This window comes from Neovison vison, chromosome 11, assembly GCF_020171115.1.
Source record: "Neovison vison isolate M4711 chromosome 11, ASM_NN_V1, whole genome shotgun sequence".
Lineage (NCBI taxonomy): Eukaryota > Metazoa > Chordata > Mammalia > Carnivora > Mustelidae > Neogale > Neogale vison.
The window spans coordinates 188,709,884-188,727,870 of NC_058101.1; positions in this window are offsets into that span (position 1 = coordinate 188,709,884).

Below are 17,987 nucleotides of genomic sequence, written 5' to 3' on the forward strand. Positions count from 1 at the left end.
TAGTTGTTGACATATAGAAATATAATTAATTTTTGTATTGATCTTGTATCCTATATTCTTTTTTTTTTTTTAATTATCTAAGTAATATCTACATCCAGTGTGGGGCTTGAACTCACGGCCCAAGATCAAGAGTCAGATGCTCTTCCAAGTGAGTGAGGCAGGTACTCTGCATAGTGTATCTTTGATAAGTTTGTTAGCCTAATAGCTTTTTTGTAGATTCCATGGCATTTTCTGTGTATAAAATCATACTGATTGCAAATGAAGATCAATTTAGTTCTTCCTTTTCAATCTTTTTTTTTTTTTAAAGATTTATTTATTTGACAGAGATTACAAGTAGGCAGAGAGGCAGGCAGAGAGAGAGAGAGGAGGAAGCAGGCTCCCTGCTGAGCAGAGAGCCCGATGCGGGACTCAATCCCAGGACCCTGAGATCATGACCTAAGCCGAAGGCAGCAGCTTAACCCACTGAGCCTCCCAGGTGCCCCTTCCTTTTCAATCTTTAAATTCCTGTCCTTGACTTATAGCTCCAGCTAGAAACTCTAGTATAATGTTGAGTAACAGTGGTGGGTGGACATCCTTGACTTCTTCTGATCTTAAAGAGAAAGCTTTCACTCTTTCATCTTTGAGTTTGATGTTACCCATAGTTTTCGGGTTTTATTTTGCTTGTTTGTTTGTTTGTTTGTTTTTGTAAATGCCCTTTTTCATGTGGAGGAAGTTTCCTTGTATTCTTGTTCTTTTAATTAGGCATAGATGTCAGATTTTGCCAAATGATTTTTCTTCATCTGTTGAGACAATAATATAGTAGAGTTTGTCTATTAATATGGTGAGTTACATTGATTTTGGATTGTTAAACCAACCTGCCTACCTGGGATAAACAGGGCTTTTAAAACCGAGAAATGTATCCATTTGGATTTGAATTTAATTTACTGGACTACTTAGTGATTGTAAGCACAGCTTACTAACTCACGAAAGATTAGTTGTTTTTCCAGCTATGATTATTTTCAAAAAATCTCAAAAACTGATAATGTTTTAGAGTGATATAACCTTAAAGCAGACAAAATTTGTAATGATAATTGGTTTTCCAAGGTCATATGCAATGTGTTCTTTTCTTCAGTCCTCTTTAGAGATGCAAAAATGTCCAAAGGGTCTACTTTTCATGAGCTGTTAGGCATTTCCAATCACAAACATTTTCAGTTTAGGGCAAAGTATTTTGCGTGGCTCTACCTGTATACACAGCTCTCTTTCTCCCACTCCATTTTGTGAGAACAGTGGTTGGGAACTCGTGTAAATCAATTCCCCTTTGGAGTCATTTTCCCCAAAGGAGGTGACAGGAACATTGCTCTGCCTGACCCTGGTAGTCCACAGAGGAGACATAAAGGGATTGAGCAATAATACCACCCATTAGCTACTGTTTCCCTTGAGATATACAGGAAATGTTCATGATCAAATTTCAGTTGAAACTCGGGGCAGGAAATGACTATTCTCATCAAAGGGGATTTAAAAGATTCCCTCAGGCCTCAGAAGGCAGTGCGGCTGATGATGGTACTACCGAGCAACTTGCCAAAGTGAGAAGGCAGATAATGAGGTCTTGAGTTGGAGAGACAGAGCCATCAGCCATCAGCCATTTTATTAACCAGTAAACCCAGAGAAGTAGATTGGAAGGAATCCAAACCCTCAAAAGAAAAGAATGATCAAGATGTAACTTTCAAGGACATCATGCAAGCCCACAAGCAAACTAGGAATTTTTGTAAGACAGTGTCTATTAGTACATGATTTGGGGTTAGGGAGCCTGGGGTCTGAGTACTACCTGCAAAATTTCTGATCTATGCCTCTTTTCATTTTCTTTCTGAGCCTCTATCAGTTTTCTCATATGCATTAGTGTAAGGCGAAGTACAAAACACAATGGGTACATAGATGTAAAAGGAGAAAGATGCCACACCTACCCGAAGTGACTTCGAAGGTCAGATTCTGTTCCATGGAAAGGTGCTTCGAGCTGCTGAAGATCTCACTGATTGGTGTGTGGTTAGAATCAGAGTTGGGGAGTGCTGAATTGCTTTGCAGATTATAGAAACAGAGTTTGATGTTCGTAAGGCAATCATGGTGGGAAAGGCACAGAGAAGTGTGTGCTAGGGGAGAAAACCCAAGAGAAGGAGGACTGGTTGAAGGGCCGGTGAGAAACCTCCCACGTTGAGTGCAACAGTGCTTCAACAGCAGAAAGGACAGATGTTTTAAATGAAAAATTTATAGACCTTCCCCATATATTGAACAGGTAGACAAAATTGTATCTTTCTTCATTTCTCTAATATTAAACTAAATGTAAAGGGTGGTGACAAGAGTAATCTTGATTCAAGATTAGCTCAGACCCTCAGGGTTTGAAACTCTGTGGATTATGACTATTACCTTCTCAATCATTCTCATTGTCCCTCAACGCTCTCCTCCTTTCTGCCCAGCAGGTGACATAGGTCCTAGAAAGAAGGGAATTTAACTATCATCCTGGTCAGGGGAAGAGGGTGCTAGGTACTCAGTCATCCTGGGTCCATTTCATGCAGCTGCCGAGCTGCAGCTTATCCCACCAGCGTCTCAATGCGTGGTGTCCCAATGTCCCAAAAGAAGCCCTGTCCTCCTGATAACCCTTCTGATTATCTGATCCTTGCAGGTCACTCTTGGTCCTGGTCACTAGGGCATAGATTCCAGTTCCCTCCATGTCCACTGACCTGGGTACCATCTCCATCACCCTGTCAGGGCCACAGTAACTTTCTGCTGCTCTTCCCATATCACCATCAGGATGCACACGGTTGCCTTAGACCACATGTCTGGGCACAGCTCTCAGATTTTCCTGGTGCCAGGATGGATGCTGAGAAAGCCTGCAGCTTTCCCAGGTGAGGCTCTAAGAACAAAGGCCTAGGTCCTTTCCTGCTTTGGATTTCCAGTTGCCTTCCCTACCTGGACTCATCCAGGGTCAGGAGGAGGGCTAGACACAAATTCTCTCTCTTGCGTTCTCTCCTCTTTGAATTCCGTTCCCCCAGCCAAGAAAAGTCTTTTATCCTCTTCTTGTGTGGCTGGAAATGGGCTCTTCATCCTTCTTTTCCTTGTTTATTGTTTGAGGATAAACCTGGGGTCTTCTTCCTTCTGGTTTTGACTCTTGATAATTAAAGCTAAATTTTAAACTCAAAAGATTTTTTTTTCCAGGTTTGTGGCTCTCAGCTCAGGCTTCTGCTACTCAAAGGCTTTTTGGTTCTAGTTTATACTAGACTTCTTAAGTGTAAATGAAAGATGTTATAATTCACTTGAGTAGTAGAGGAAAGATAATGATAAAAGAAAATGCAGGGAGAGAGAACTTCAATTAATATTTCAAGTATTATCCACTACACTAATGTGCTCTTTCAGATTGATAGTACTATTGAGTGCTGTGACATTAAGCAACTGCAAAAATCCTTAAAAATGATCAGCATTATATATAGTACTGGTCTGGTTGTTTTAGGTAGAAATAGAGAAAAAAGCTGAGTTGTAAGTCTAAGAGGACACACCATGGAAGAAAGGCAACAGGACCCCAGAGCCTGTGTTGACTTTCCTTCTCATCTAAAAATCTGCATAACTTTGGATTTTCATGAGGTATTGACTGTGGATTCAAGCCAATTTTATCTCACAGAGTGAGTATAATGCAGCTGACATCTGGGTTAAAGAAGAAATGGTCATTGGATGTTAGCTAATTGTAGTAGTAGTGGTAGACGTAGAAATTGTGGTGATGGGAATGTTGTTGAAGCCGACGTCCTGGTGCCAACTAGCTAAGGAAGGAACATGAGACGAGACCACGGTGGGCATTCCCTCAGCAACACTTGTTCAAGTCCTAAGTGAGAGAAACTGAGACTGATATTCTAACCCACCTTATATCTTGCATAAATCGTTACTGACAATAAAAAGTGGTGTTCCAGAGGACCTCAAAAGGGTAATGGATCAGTGTCTGGTTGCTGACCTTGCAAGCAGGTCGTGTCTCTGAGCATCTGTTTATATGAGTCGCTACAATTGAGTACCTTTAGATTGTCTGAAAGAGGATGTGATAACTGTATTTTATTAGGGTTCTCCTGAGAAACAGAACCAATAGGAAATATATAATATATATATATAATATATATATTATATGACCAATAGGAGATATATAATATATATTATAATATATAATATATTAGGAGATAGATTATATGATATGTTATATATTACATATATAAGATTATAGTAAATATATATAGTATATATATCCTATATACATATGTGTGTGTATATACATATAATTGTATTATCCTGTTATCCTATATATATTCTATATATCTATTCTACATCCATAAATCTCTAACTATATCTATACCTACCTACTCCTTATATTAATTTCTAGATCTAGATAGATTTGCTTTGAGGAATTGGCTCATGTGATTGTCAGAGCTTGAGATGGTAAATTCCAGCAGGAGTAAATGTTGCTTGATTGCAACGTCTGGTTGCAAATTCTTGATTGCAAAGTCTGGAGGCAGAATTCCTTCCTCTTCAGGGATTCCTGTCTTTTCTCCCAAGGCCTTCAACTGATTGGATGAAGCCCACCCACATTACGGAGAATTATCTGCTTTAATCAAAACCTACTTATGTAAATGTTAATCACATGTCAAAATTACCTTCACAGCAACATCGAGACTGATTTTTCACCAAACAACTGGGCTCCTTAGCCTAGTTAAGTTGATACATAAAATTAACTTCCAAAATTAGGAGTTTTGCTTATATCTTCTTTAGAGACAAGGACAGTGAGAAGCATGTAACTGCTGTAATAGTGTTTGCTCCCCATCAGGTTTGAGCATCAATGTAAAACTGGGTGAGGCCCAAACTAAAGAAACTTCTTGAGAAATACTGCGGACTCTGGGCTCAAGCAGAGGCACTTTGTGGCTCAGGAAAATGTGGCCCAGAGTTGAGAAGAAAAGTATCCTCCCTACCTCTGTGGGAAATCCAGTATGGCTCTGAGAGGTCAAAACAGTCAGCCTGGAGGTGTCAGAAAACAACTCTCTTGGCATGGATGTTCACCCCCTCATTGAAGACTTCAGTAGCAATGGATGAGGTACCCCCAGCTGGGGTTTTCATGACAGAGACTGGAGACCAGCTTGAGGAGAACAGGTGTTCCTGGGCCTATCTGAGCAAGCCTTTAGGAATGCCTTCACATGCCTGACGGGAACATTTCTGGAGACAGGAATTTCTGTCTGAGCAAGTGGAGACAATGAGCTAGTGGAAGACAAATCCATAGGCTAGAAAGACTCAGAGACTTCTTGGTTATACTCTTGTTACTTTATAGACGATGAATTCAACTAGTCTCAATATAAATTCTGAGGATTTAGTAAGAATTTTCAGAGGTATTGCCATCCATATCTACCTACAAACTGTATGAACTCTATCTAATTATTAAAAAGAAGTCTGTGGCTCAGGCTGAGAAAAACCAGCTTCGCTCAAGGTATACTGTGTAGATGTATAAATGAGTGTATTAGCTTTGCACAAAATCTGGTTTTTGGTCAAACGGATGGAGCTGTATGAAGGTCAGTTGACTTAGTAAGCTAGCTGGTTTGATGAACAAAAGCTTAAGATATGGGGTAAGATAATCATGAGTTCAGATTTCGGCACCACCTTGACGCTTCTGTGATTTGAATTAGTTGTTTAATGTTTAAGTTTTGTTTCTTCCTCTCCTTATAGGTCTGTTATGAGCTCTGACATGCAGAAAGGATTCAATAAATAGTAGTTGTTAGTCTTATTACTTTTCTACTTTGTCGATCACCAATTCCATGTTTTTTCCCTTCAACTTTAGCTGACATCTGTGAAAGTAAGTGTGAATTCCCTACTGCGGTTCTTAACCTGGATGGGCCTTTGGAACCAGGGGGCATTTGAGGATGGCTTAAGGGAGGGACTATTTTTGCTTGTCCCAAGGGGGATTCCACTGGCATTTGGTGTCCAGAGATCAAGGACAATACATACCCTGCAATTTATGGGTCAGTTTTGCACTCCAAATTAATTGCCCCACCCAAAATACCATTAATGAGAAATGTAGCATGCCTCTCAACACAGTGAAATGGAGCAAAACTAAATTAAGCAAAAATAATTAATACAAAGCACTCACTATGAGCTTTGGGTTTAGAGTTTCTAATGATAAATGAAAGTTCATCGTTTTTTCCTAAGCTGAAAAAGATGAAAATAAAGCCATTTTCCTGGGTAGTGTCTCTCATTATGTCATGGGAGAGAAAACTTGAGGAAAAGTATTCATCTCAGTGGTGCTGTGCATACTTAGCTACAATCTGGTTTGTAGGAAATGACCCTTTTTGGCACAGTGAACACTGTGTGTGTGTGTGTGTGTGTGTGTGTGTGTGTGTGTGTGTTTATAGCTTCTATTTATAGAGATAAATTTCTATCAAAAGGTTTTTCACTCTCCATTGTATTCTAGTCATTTGATATTAACTTTTCTTCAGAAAAGGTGTTGCTTGAAGGATGAGGTGAAGGAGTAAAGGTAATACCTTGACTAACAAATAACCTACATGACTTTAAAACACTGTGCACTTTTATCTAGTCCATAATGATGACCCCAATTTTCAGACTCTGAACTTCTACTTATGAGAGGATGAACACACATTCAAAGGTGTCTCATGAAGTACTGGGCAGTCAACACACTACTTTAAGCTAAGCTGCTTTTTTTTTTTTAATTACATCTTGCCATTATTATAAATAATTAGTAATAGGACGCCAGTGACATGACAACTGTAGCAGATGTAAATAATTAGTCATGATAGGTGTTTACCTTTAGATATAAACAAGTATTTTTGAACAAAGTCTGTCAGGTATGTATTAAATTATGAGGGAAAATTTTTCAAAATGTACAAAATGCTAGAAATAGATTGTTGAAGTTCAGGATTGATAGTTGAAGTGTACTAATGGTGGCAATGGAAAAATCTTTAAACTTAAGGATCGGGAATTAACATCGAAAACACTGCAGGGATCCAAAGGCTCAGGGAAGTTCCCAGAGCTGCTGTCGGCCCTGTGGCTTGTGGCAGCTTCCTCTTCCAAAGCACAAAGGCTTCAGGTGTCCAGTTTTCACGCAATAAATATTTTAGTGCAGTCAGTGAACACTGTCACATTCTCCTGCTAGATCCTAGGCAGTTTGTTTTCTAGTTGGCTTCTCCTCCTAACATTAAAACAAATGCTTTGTTTCATGTCAATACCACCTCAGGTAACTTACCTAAGAGAATTGAAATATAAAATTACTTTGGAAAATTCTTCTTTTGTCTCCATGTATTGGCCCTATTTTTTGGTGTTTAGGGTATGCATTATGTCTCCTTCAAAGAGACAAATAATATCAATTTATAGCATGACAGGGAATTTTGTAATTTTTAATGTATTTTTTATTTATTTGAGAGAGAGGGAGAGAGCATGCTTGTGCACGCAAGTGTGGGGAGGGGGAGCGGGAAAGGGAGAGAAAGAATCCCAAGCAGACTCCCCGCAGAGCAAGAAGCCCCACGTGGGGCTCTATCTCATGACCCTGAGGTCACGACCTGAGCCAAAACCAAGAGTTGGATTGCTTAACTGACCGAGCCACCTAGGCACCCCACATTTTGTAGTATTTTTAGGCTTTGGAGTGATGGAAGCTCTATTTTTAGTTTCTTGTGAGTCTATTATCCTGCTTTGGTTTTCAGGGATAGTGGACATACAAAGATGGGTCACTAAATAGAAGATCATGGGGAGTCATTGTTTAGACATCCCCACCCCTCCCTTCTTTCTTGCATTCTTTAATTCAAAACTTTTAGCGTTTAAGCAATGCTTTCAAAGCTGGACCAGGATATTGTGGGTTAAAATAGATTAAGATCAGTTTTTCTCAACTTAAAAAAAAATAATAGAACTATCTCTATTCAAACATCTCCCTCTATAAATTCTCTGTTTATTGTTCCCAAGACCAAAATGAATGAACAAATGCTCATTAATATTACCATAACATTCTGGGGCACCTGGGTGGCTCAGTGGGTTAAAGCCCAGAGCCCTGGGATCGAGCCTGCATCGGGCTTTCTGCTCAGCAGGGAGCCCGCTTCCCCTCCGTCTCCTGCCTGCCTCTCTGCCTGCTTGTGATCTCTGTCTGTCAAATAAATAAATAAAAATCTTAAAAAAAATATTACCATAAAATTCAGGTATGGATGAACTGAAGCTACGAAGTGGATCTTTTATTGACACTTTATCGGGTTGAAATATTCTACATTTGACTGCAAAAATAGTCACATACATGGTTATATATATGTAACCTTACATCCTTTTAGAATATTGTTTCAAAGTCTGCAAGACCATGGACTCTCCAGATATTCTTTAACCTAGCAAGCTAAATGAGATAGAGTTGAGATACTGGTCCTCACGAGAAGTGACTTGTGTTGACACCTCTTTCATTGAAGGCCGCCGGCACTATTATTCCTGGCTTGTGAGGTGTCCCCTGCTGCTTCTAAGGGAGGCCTGTTTCTAAACGGCATGGTCAAGCCATGAAGTAGATAGACATCATGTTAGATGCAGACATTATGTTAGAAATAGAAGCTCAATACAGTGTATTCGTAATTAGTACCATTGTTGGTATCACCTTCTAAGGGATGGCCCAGAAATTTAGTCATTATTTGTGAAGACTCAGTACTACCCAGTCTACTTACCACATGACTTCTGGACTAGAATTCATTTATCAATCAGCGACTATCCAAGAAGACTCCCTGCAAAATGGTAGAATGACCCACGGACAAAACACTGAAAATAAACTTGATCTGTGGTTCTGCCTGAAAATAATGGGATTCCCATCCTGTGCTATGTTCGAGCTGTTCTGTGCAGTGGCGAGGCAGTCTGTAATGACGGCCAGATCTACATGGGAACATAGATGGTTCTCAGCAAGGCAGGTACAGATCAAATCTTTGTTAGTTCATCATTTTGAACAAATCTACTGCTTTTGTTTACAAAAATGATCTCTCTGCCAAAGAAGAGAAGAATTTCCTTGTAGAGCCATCATTCAAAATTACTCATCATCTCCACAAGAAACTGTAAGGCAGCCCAAGAACAACTCTTACATTTGTTTATTAACAATCTTGAGTGGGCCTGGTTTTAAGTTCCCAGTTCATACACATTTTGCCAGTATTTAGCATCTGTAGCTAAATAAAAAGAAGAGGGAAATTAAGGTCAGTTGTATTAATTATGTAAATCCCATGGCCCAAACATCAAAGGTACATTTCAGATTTTTACTAAAAGTTAGAGATGAATTAAGTCATTTTTACAGAACCTTGGCTTTAAAGCACCACAGAACATTCCCACAAACTTGAATGTACTTCATAGAAAAAAATTTTTTTTTTTGGTTGTAAAAACATACTGCCAAGATCCTGACAACTCAAGAGGGAGTACCCTCCTCTTCTCTTTTTCCAGCTATTGTTTTACATTTGGGATCTTTGCTTTTATTGTTTCCTCATGGAGAATAAGCCTGCTTTTATCTGGAAAAAAGGATTACTTTTCAGAAAGATTATTTTTGAATTGAAATTTTAGGAACTTAGAAGTTCTTTCAACTCCCTAATATCCAATTTATGTTTTGTTTTGGTGAAAAAATAATGAATAATGTTTTTCTGAAAATAAATAAATTGAAAAAAAAAACCAAAATAGAGCTTATTCTCTACAAAAATATTTGCTTTGAGTCACAACACTATGTCACAATTATTGATTATTGATTTGAAATGGCCTTTTAAAAATCACGTTTTTTATGATTGTGAAAATATGCACATGAATATTTGTAAAATATTTTTAAAAATTTAAATTTTAGTTAACATACAGTGGAATATTGGTTTCAGGAGTAGAATTCAGTGATTCATCACTTATAGACAACACCTAGTGCTCGTCACAACAAGGGCCCTCCTTAATATCCATCACCCACCTAGCCCACCCCCCACCCATCTCCGTCCATCAACCCTTAGTCTGTTTTCTATCGTTAAGAGTCTCTTATGGCTTGTTTCCTCTCTCCTTTCTCCCCACGCCTTCCCATATGTTCATCTGTTTTCTTTCTTAAATTCCACATATGAGTGAGATCATATGGTATTTTTCTTTCTGACTTATTTCACTTAGCATTATACAGTCTAGCTGCATCCACTCATTGCAAATAGCAAGATTTCAATTTTTTGTTGGCCGAGCAATATTTCATTATATATAATATACACATGCACGCCACCTCTTTACCCATTCATCAGTTGGTAGACATTTGGGCTCCCTCCACAGTTTGGCTATTGCTGATAACGCTGCTATAAACATCAGCATGCATGTATCCCTTAGAATCTATATTTTTGTAGCCTTTGTGTAAATACCTAATAGTGCATTTGCTGGATTGTGGGGTAGCTCTATTTTTAACTTTTTGAAGAACCTCCAAACAGTTCTCCATAGTGGCTGCAACAGTTTTATAAAATATTTTTTAAAAATTGGGATAACCCACAAACCCACTACCCAGATGGAATTGCTATATCTGTATTTTTCTTTTTTCCATTTTCTTTCTCTTTACTTTCACACATACACACACAGGCACACATGGATTTTGAAGCACAACTCATATCATACTGTATATATAGTTTCTTTAGCTGGTTTCTGGGCTTAAAATTTTGCCAGAAGCATTTTCCTGTCATTAAGTATTCTTTGAAAAAAAAATTTAAAACTCATACAGTATTTAATATATGGCCACACATTTTATTTAATAATTCTATTTATTCTTGTTATTTGTTGTTTCTAATGTTTCACTAATCAAAATGTGACCAGGAATTCTGGCTGGACTGGAACTGGGGCCCAGATGTTTCCAGACTGTTAGGTGAGGCAAAGGCAAATCTGGTCCCGTGGGGGGGTCCGTTGGAATATAATTTTTTCCATAGGAGCTGAAGACCTCCCTGAATTTATAAAAACTTGAACTTTGTACAGATATTTGCTAATGTCTGAAGAATTGGGGAAGCCTGTGATGCAGGCTAAGTACCAACCTACCCCACAAAGGCACCCAACTGAGTGCACAACTGAAAATGGGGTAAAAATGAAAAGCATATCCCCCAATCACAGCAACCCTGTTTCCCTCTGGATACTTTGGACCAATCTCCATGGCTAATTACATCTCTCTCTTTTGGTTTGCTCTTGGTTAAATGGCATGAGAAGCATCACAGCAATCTCAATTTCCAGTTCAATAAAACCATTGTTGTGCCCCCCAGTGGAAGCATTTAGAGTCAGGGAGCAACAAATAGTAAGTGCTTGAAGAGGTTTCATAATAAGAGGTGCTATTCCCATTTCCACCCCTGGTTTCCTGGACTCATATCATCTACCTATAGGAAACAGACTATAATACTGGAAATTCATTCAGAGCATACACTCCATCTTGTAGGACATCCCCCCACTATTTGGAGGAATTTACCTCTTAGTTGGTGTCATAACAGAGTCTTTAATAGGTCATTCTATGAATTTATGAGACTAACAGCTTCTGAGTAAATGCATTTATGAGAAGACCAATGAATCCTATGGACTTTCACCCATTTCTTATTTTTACATAACACTTTTTTTTTTTTTTTTGGTGCAAAGAGATAATTTGCGGGATACTGTGAGAATGAGTAAGCATGAAGTAAGCCCAATGATAAGGTGCTGACAGAGGTATTATGGGGAGGAAAGACGAATTCATATTTAAAGTAAATTTATTCTATTGAGGAAATAATACCTGCTCCTTCCGTAGTGGGAGGGTTTCACTATAATCAACCTACGATAGGTGGGCAGGCTATGCCAATAGGGATGGTGTCGCACAGGGTGACAGAAGGGAGGGGTTGAGCCTCGGTCTCCCTGTGGGCAGACTGGGCACCCAGCGGTGTTGGTATTCACATCAGAATCAGTGAGGGAAGGCCACGCTGCGGAATTCATATACAACCTTGATGGCTGTATATGACGGTCACTCATACAGGAGTCTGTACAGTGGGCTCCGCCAAGGTTGGGAAGGTCTTGAATGACTGACAACAAATGAAATGGATCAACCTGTCCATATAATTATTGACAATGTCACAGTGTCACTGAATCAGATGTCCTATAGTATTTATATAGAACAGTAATATTTTCATACTTTGGGTTTATTCTGAGACATCAGTCCATAAATATTTCCTTAGTTCTCATTGCCAGTCTTCATTTTTTTTTCAAGTTCCTGACATTTAAGCAAATTGGTGGTCAGAGGCCTTAAACTGACATAGATCTGTACACCTAGCCATCTATCCTTTGAGGCATATGAAGTTCCCAGGAAAACTGCACAGAGCTCTGCCCACTGGAACAAGTGCCCTCCCCTCCACCCTTTGTAGCTGGAGGCCTGGGGGCTGGACAGGAAGTTACTGTTTTATGAGTACGGGGTTTTAATGTCACAGATAAAGAGTTCTAGAAATGGATAGTAGTGATTGTACCACAATGTGAATGCACTTAACGCCACTAAACTGTACACTTAAAAACAGTTAAGATTGTAAATTTTGAGTTATGTATATTTTACTAGATTTAAAAATAAATGAAACTTTTTAAAATGAGCACAAAGGCACTGTGGTGGGCCATGCAAGGGACCACATGTGGTTCCTCAACTGCAGCTTGCAGAGGCTCTGTACCAACCCCCATCTGCTGTTGCAGATGCCTTGAGCACATCTGTATCTGCTGGGGTCAAAGGCCATCGCGGTGGATGTGTTTCCACTACCACCCAAACCAGCTGGATGACCCCACTCAGAGCTGGCAGGTCAGTAACAGGTTAGGGCGAGAAGTGTTCAGGGTGCAAAGTAAAGCAAGATGCCTTTCACACTGGAGAAGCTATTTCAACTTCTGGAAAGCTAAAGCTATGTCCCAGACTACAGCGTCTCTCCAGAAACATCACTGAGGCGGCAGGCCCCTGAGTTTTCCTAGAACGTACGCCAACCCTCACACGTGAGTACCTTGCTTGGGCATCTAGGGCACCTGCTATTTTCTGGTTATCAGGTCTAATCAGCACGACGTTGTCAGTGCAGTAGGCCAGCATGGTACTCCTGGGAGAGCGGACCAGTCAAGGTCCCCGTGGACAAGTTGTGACAGAGACACATAGGAGCACGCTTCTAGATGAAAACAAACTGCTTATGACAATCTCTGCTTATTGGACTGAAAAGACAAGAGCTATTTTGGAAGCAGTGCCTCTCGAGGGAAAACTGAAGTGCATTTTGAAACCTCAAAGAATTTGGCAGATAGGGACCGTAGGAGCAAAGACAGAGAGATAAGCCAGCACAAGATACAGAAAGTGATTGGTCCCCTAACTGACACGTTCAAAAAAAGATCTGTGGAGCAGCTTAGTGCCACAGAGCGGTTCTGCTGAGTTTGTACAAGAGAAGGGCACGATGTGGGCAGGCCTGAAATGACGGAATAAGGGAATGGTGTTGAATTCAGAAGGCAGCCGGGAACCCCTTGAAGGCTTGTCAGCTGAAGAGGGCCATGATTGAAGTGGCTTTTTACAAAGAGGAATCTGGCAGCAGAGCCTACCATTCCAGCCAGGACGAAGCAGTGAGACCTGAATTCGAGCATGACTGGAGATTCAAGAACGGTGGATGGATCCACTGAAGAAGTACCTGTAGGGGAGGCACTCTCCTTGGGTCTGCACATGGGGGCCGGAGACAGGCATAAGCCAAAACAACCCCGAGATTTTGAGCTTGAGTGATTGGGACCAATACGAGAAATTCTGAGGTCAAGAGGTGGGTCTGGTAATAGGTAGAAAGTAATAAAGTAGCTGGTATTATTAAGCTGAAGCATCTTGAGGACAGGGGCTCTAACTGCTTTGGTTCATATTTTTATCCCCAGTTCTTGGCACAAGGTGAGCCCTTGCAAAGTATTTGTTGCAAAATATGTTCCCAATCTCATTGAATTGTCACATCCATCCTGAGAAGGAGGTTAATTATCTACTTTTTTTTGCAATTGATTTTTTAAAATTTTGAACCATTTAAGGCATATAAAGTTATAGTAGATAAAATAAGCATCCATATATAGAGAGATCTATTCCTTACTCTGAGACACAAAGTAACACAGGTTTTATTATTATGCCCATCTTACAGCTGAGAAGCCTAAGGCCCAGAGTGTTTAGAAAACTGACTTAAGGTCACACAGCCTATACAGGCCAGAGCTGGGATAGGAAAATAGGCCTGTCCACCTCGAGAGCCCATGTTCTCAAACACATCTAGTTTGTGGCATTGGTGAAACCTCTGGGGGAGGCACTCCATGAGTGCGTAGAAACGTAATACATGAGGCAGAGAGAGAATTGAGGTTTAAAAATACTGATATGGGAATTATTCGCATCAAAGTGACAGTCAAAGGGATGGCCGTGGAAAGTCAATACACAGTTCTAAGTGGTCTGAGGACAGACTTGGATTTGAGCCATGTGCCTTCTTGGAAGGAGAACAAAATGTAAGAGACTATTTTAAAACCTTGCCTGTTCACAGAGTAGGTGCTGTTTTTATGAGCTCTCCAGTTTCCTTCTTAGTTCCTAGAGAAAGGGCAGAGCTGCCTGCCCTCCACAGAGCGCGCACTCTCTTTCCCTGGCACAGGGCGAGGCCAAAGAAGGCGTTGATAGTTTGCATCATCCAGTGGATCAAAATCTGGAAGGGGAGGACGCTATGTTTTTTTCGGCAGGTAAAACCCCCACTACAGCTCTGTTTCTGTTACGCTGGGTATCTAATATCTCTGAGACTGTGCCCTCCTCCACACATAACACGGACCATGGAGGTCTGATAGTGCTGAGGAGGACCGCATTGAGTTTGGAATCATTAACAATACTATCCCCTGAGGAAACCCGCATTGAGTTTGGAATCATTAACAATACTATCCCCTGAGGAAACATTATTTTGGTTTTCACTGTCAAATCAGAAGTTTTAGTTGCCTCAGGAGAAATGTAAGTATTCTAAAAAAAAAAAAAGCCTTGCAAGTATTTGATAAGTAGCCAAATCTCCTCAGGCCACTGAAGATCACAAGATTTTGGGAAAGTTCCCAGTTAATATCAAGTTTTTGTTTAAAAATTCCTATAGCCATATTATTTACAATTAGAATATCTATGTGATAAAGATTTCTGAAGATGTTCCGCAGAAGTTTGGTAATATATCGTAGCATACTTTAGGTACGTATGTCTTTAGAGCTCTTTCAGGACATTTTCAACCCCCTTTAAAAATCTCAGAAACACAGAAGGTAGAGACAGGATATTATGCTGACTCTCTCTGTAATGTCAGGATAGGCTAGTCTACGTACAAAACATAAAAGCTTAAATCTCCGAAGCTTCATGCAACAACCATGACCACAAAATTTTCACTCAAAAGTATTGGCTGTGGCTCTTGAGGGTAACTGCTCTCCGAGTAATGACTTGGGCAAACAGTCTCTTCATTTCAATCTAATGCTGAATAGTTTCGGGTCTCAGTCACATCATATATTTAGAGTGTATTTTCCATCATAATTTTCTCTATAATCTTAAGATGTGATCCCCAAATATCAAGACAGGGAAGAAGGGGCATCTGGGAGGCTCAGTTGGTTAAGTGTCCACCTTTAGATTTCAGCTCAGGTCAGGATCTCAGGGTCATGGGTTTGAACCCTGCATGGGGCTCCATGCTCAGTGGGGAGTCTGCTTGAGATTCTCTCTGTCCTTTTCCCTCGGCCCCACCCCCTACTTGTACATGCTCTAGCTCTCTAAAATAAATAAAGCTTTAAAAAAAAAAATACAGGACAGAGGAAGCTGAAAGACCTCACCCGCAAAATGATACATGTTACTTCTCACAACCCACTGGACAGAAATAGCCAAATGGACCCAACCAACAGTAACAGAGTTGAAAAGTACAATCTCCTGTGTCCCCATGAAGAAGAGAATTAAATAATGATGCATACAGTCATATCTCCCATTTTTACAAGGTAAAAGCCCCTGAAAAATGAGACACTAATGATAAATATTATAAATGATAAATATTATTAATGATAATATTATGAGGATAACTATATTGTGCCTTAGCAAGGGGAGAAGTAGACCGATGAATATGCAGGGCACTAGATCTTAACCCTACTGTCTGATATTTTGCTTGATGATGACCAGAGTTTTGCTCTTCTACTTACTTTCCATCAAGGACTCACAAATACTGGAGAAAAATCGCCATTGGTCAACCCACTGGACAAAGGCTGATGTAGTACAAATCTAGGTGTTCATCCACCTAGATTTTAAGAGTAAGATTTTTCTGGGTTTTAAGAGTAAGATTTTTCTCCCTTTCTCACTTCTTGGTTCTGGGGCCAGATGGAGAGGTTTCTGCTTCTTGAAGACCCACAGATGCAGCATTCACCAAATTTCCCATGGTTTGTTCTAGACACACCAAAAATCAAACTTCAAGAACTAAGTCTATGATACCCATTATTTTCTGTATACTTAATATGGAAAATGCGGGAAGTGAATCAATCTCCCTGAGGCTCCTTTTGGCATTTCCACATGCTCTATTGCCATCTTTGTCAGTCTACTTTTCATTTCCTTGGTGTTGTCTGCTTCACTATTACGGAACTTGGAATCCTTCTCCCTAAATCTCCTTTCAGTCTCCCAGCATCTGCTACAGCAACTTGCGTATGACCATTAGTTAATTAGTGTTAATGGTTTTTTTTGAAGTTTTTAGTTCCAGTTAGTTTAACATAGTGTTATATTAGTTTCAAGTGTACAAGGTAGGGATTCAACACTTCCATACAACACGCGGTGTTTATCCGGTCTCACAGACTATAGAGAACAAAGCGATGGTTACCAGAGGGGAGCTGGGTGGGGAGATGGGTCTCTATTCGGTCTCTATAGTCAAGAGGCTGTTCCTTGGTTTGTCTCTCTCTTTTCTCCCCCTTTCCTCACTGTTTTTTTTTTTTTTTAATTCTACATATGAGTGAAATCATATGGTATTTGTCTTTCTTTGATTGACTGATTTCACTTAACATAATACTCTAACTCCATCCTTGTCAGTGCAATTCATGTCAATGTTTCTTAAATAAATGAGTGGCTAGTTTCTTTTTTTGCCCTACTTAGAAGCAGCATAGTTAGCATTTCAATGATGTACTCTACATTCCCTCAAGTCATTGCCCTCTAACCCTTACTGCTTTGTTCAATCTCTTCTGCTGCATGGAGTGGTGGTTCAGAGAAGCAGTGAAACTTGGAGATAAGAGGCAGTGTAAGAAGAAAGTGCTGAGTGGCTGGCAAGGGTCAACACAGTTTGTGATCTAATAATCTGAATACTTACTCACTGGGGCTGAGGACAAATTGGGGAGGTTGGGTTCTTCCGAGAAGTGTTAGAGCAGACTAAAATGTCTACTTATAGAGATTTCTTTCCCTGTTTTTTATTTATAAATTTTTAAAAATACAAATTTATAAATTTATTAACATAGCTTGTTATATGCTAATTTACCCCAGTAATTTGAATGTAATTTTTGACTCATTTTAACCTAATGCTGATTTTATACCTATGATAATAGAAGATGGATTTTTGAACGAATCTGGAAAATTTTTCTTAAAATTAGACCATGTATATCGTTCAGATTTATGTTTTTTCACGTACCAGTTACTGTTGTGAGTACTTAAAAAAAACTATGCTAATATGAAGGTCAGTGGTATGCAAAAATTACTCACCAGGTAAACTCCTGATTTCCATACCAGTAGAGGGATAGAAGAGCCCTGAAATCACATAATTCCAAGATTATTATCCCACTCAGAATGCAAACCCCAACACGAATACAGGATTCCTAGTATTTATGGACTTGGAGATGGAAGCTCCCTTTAAGATCATTTAGGCAGATGAGGAGGCTGAGGCCAGTGAATTGGGATGAGAATGCTCCTGACTCTATTCCTGGTGTTCTTAAGGTTGAAATTATACCGTGGATCAGTTTTGTCAAATGCAAACATCGGTATATTGCTCTTGTTTTAATTGTCTCCCAGGACAGTAGGA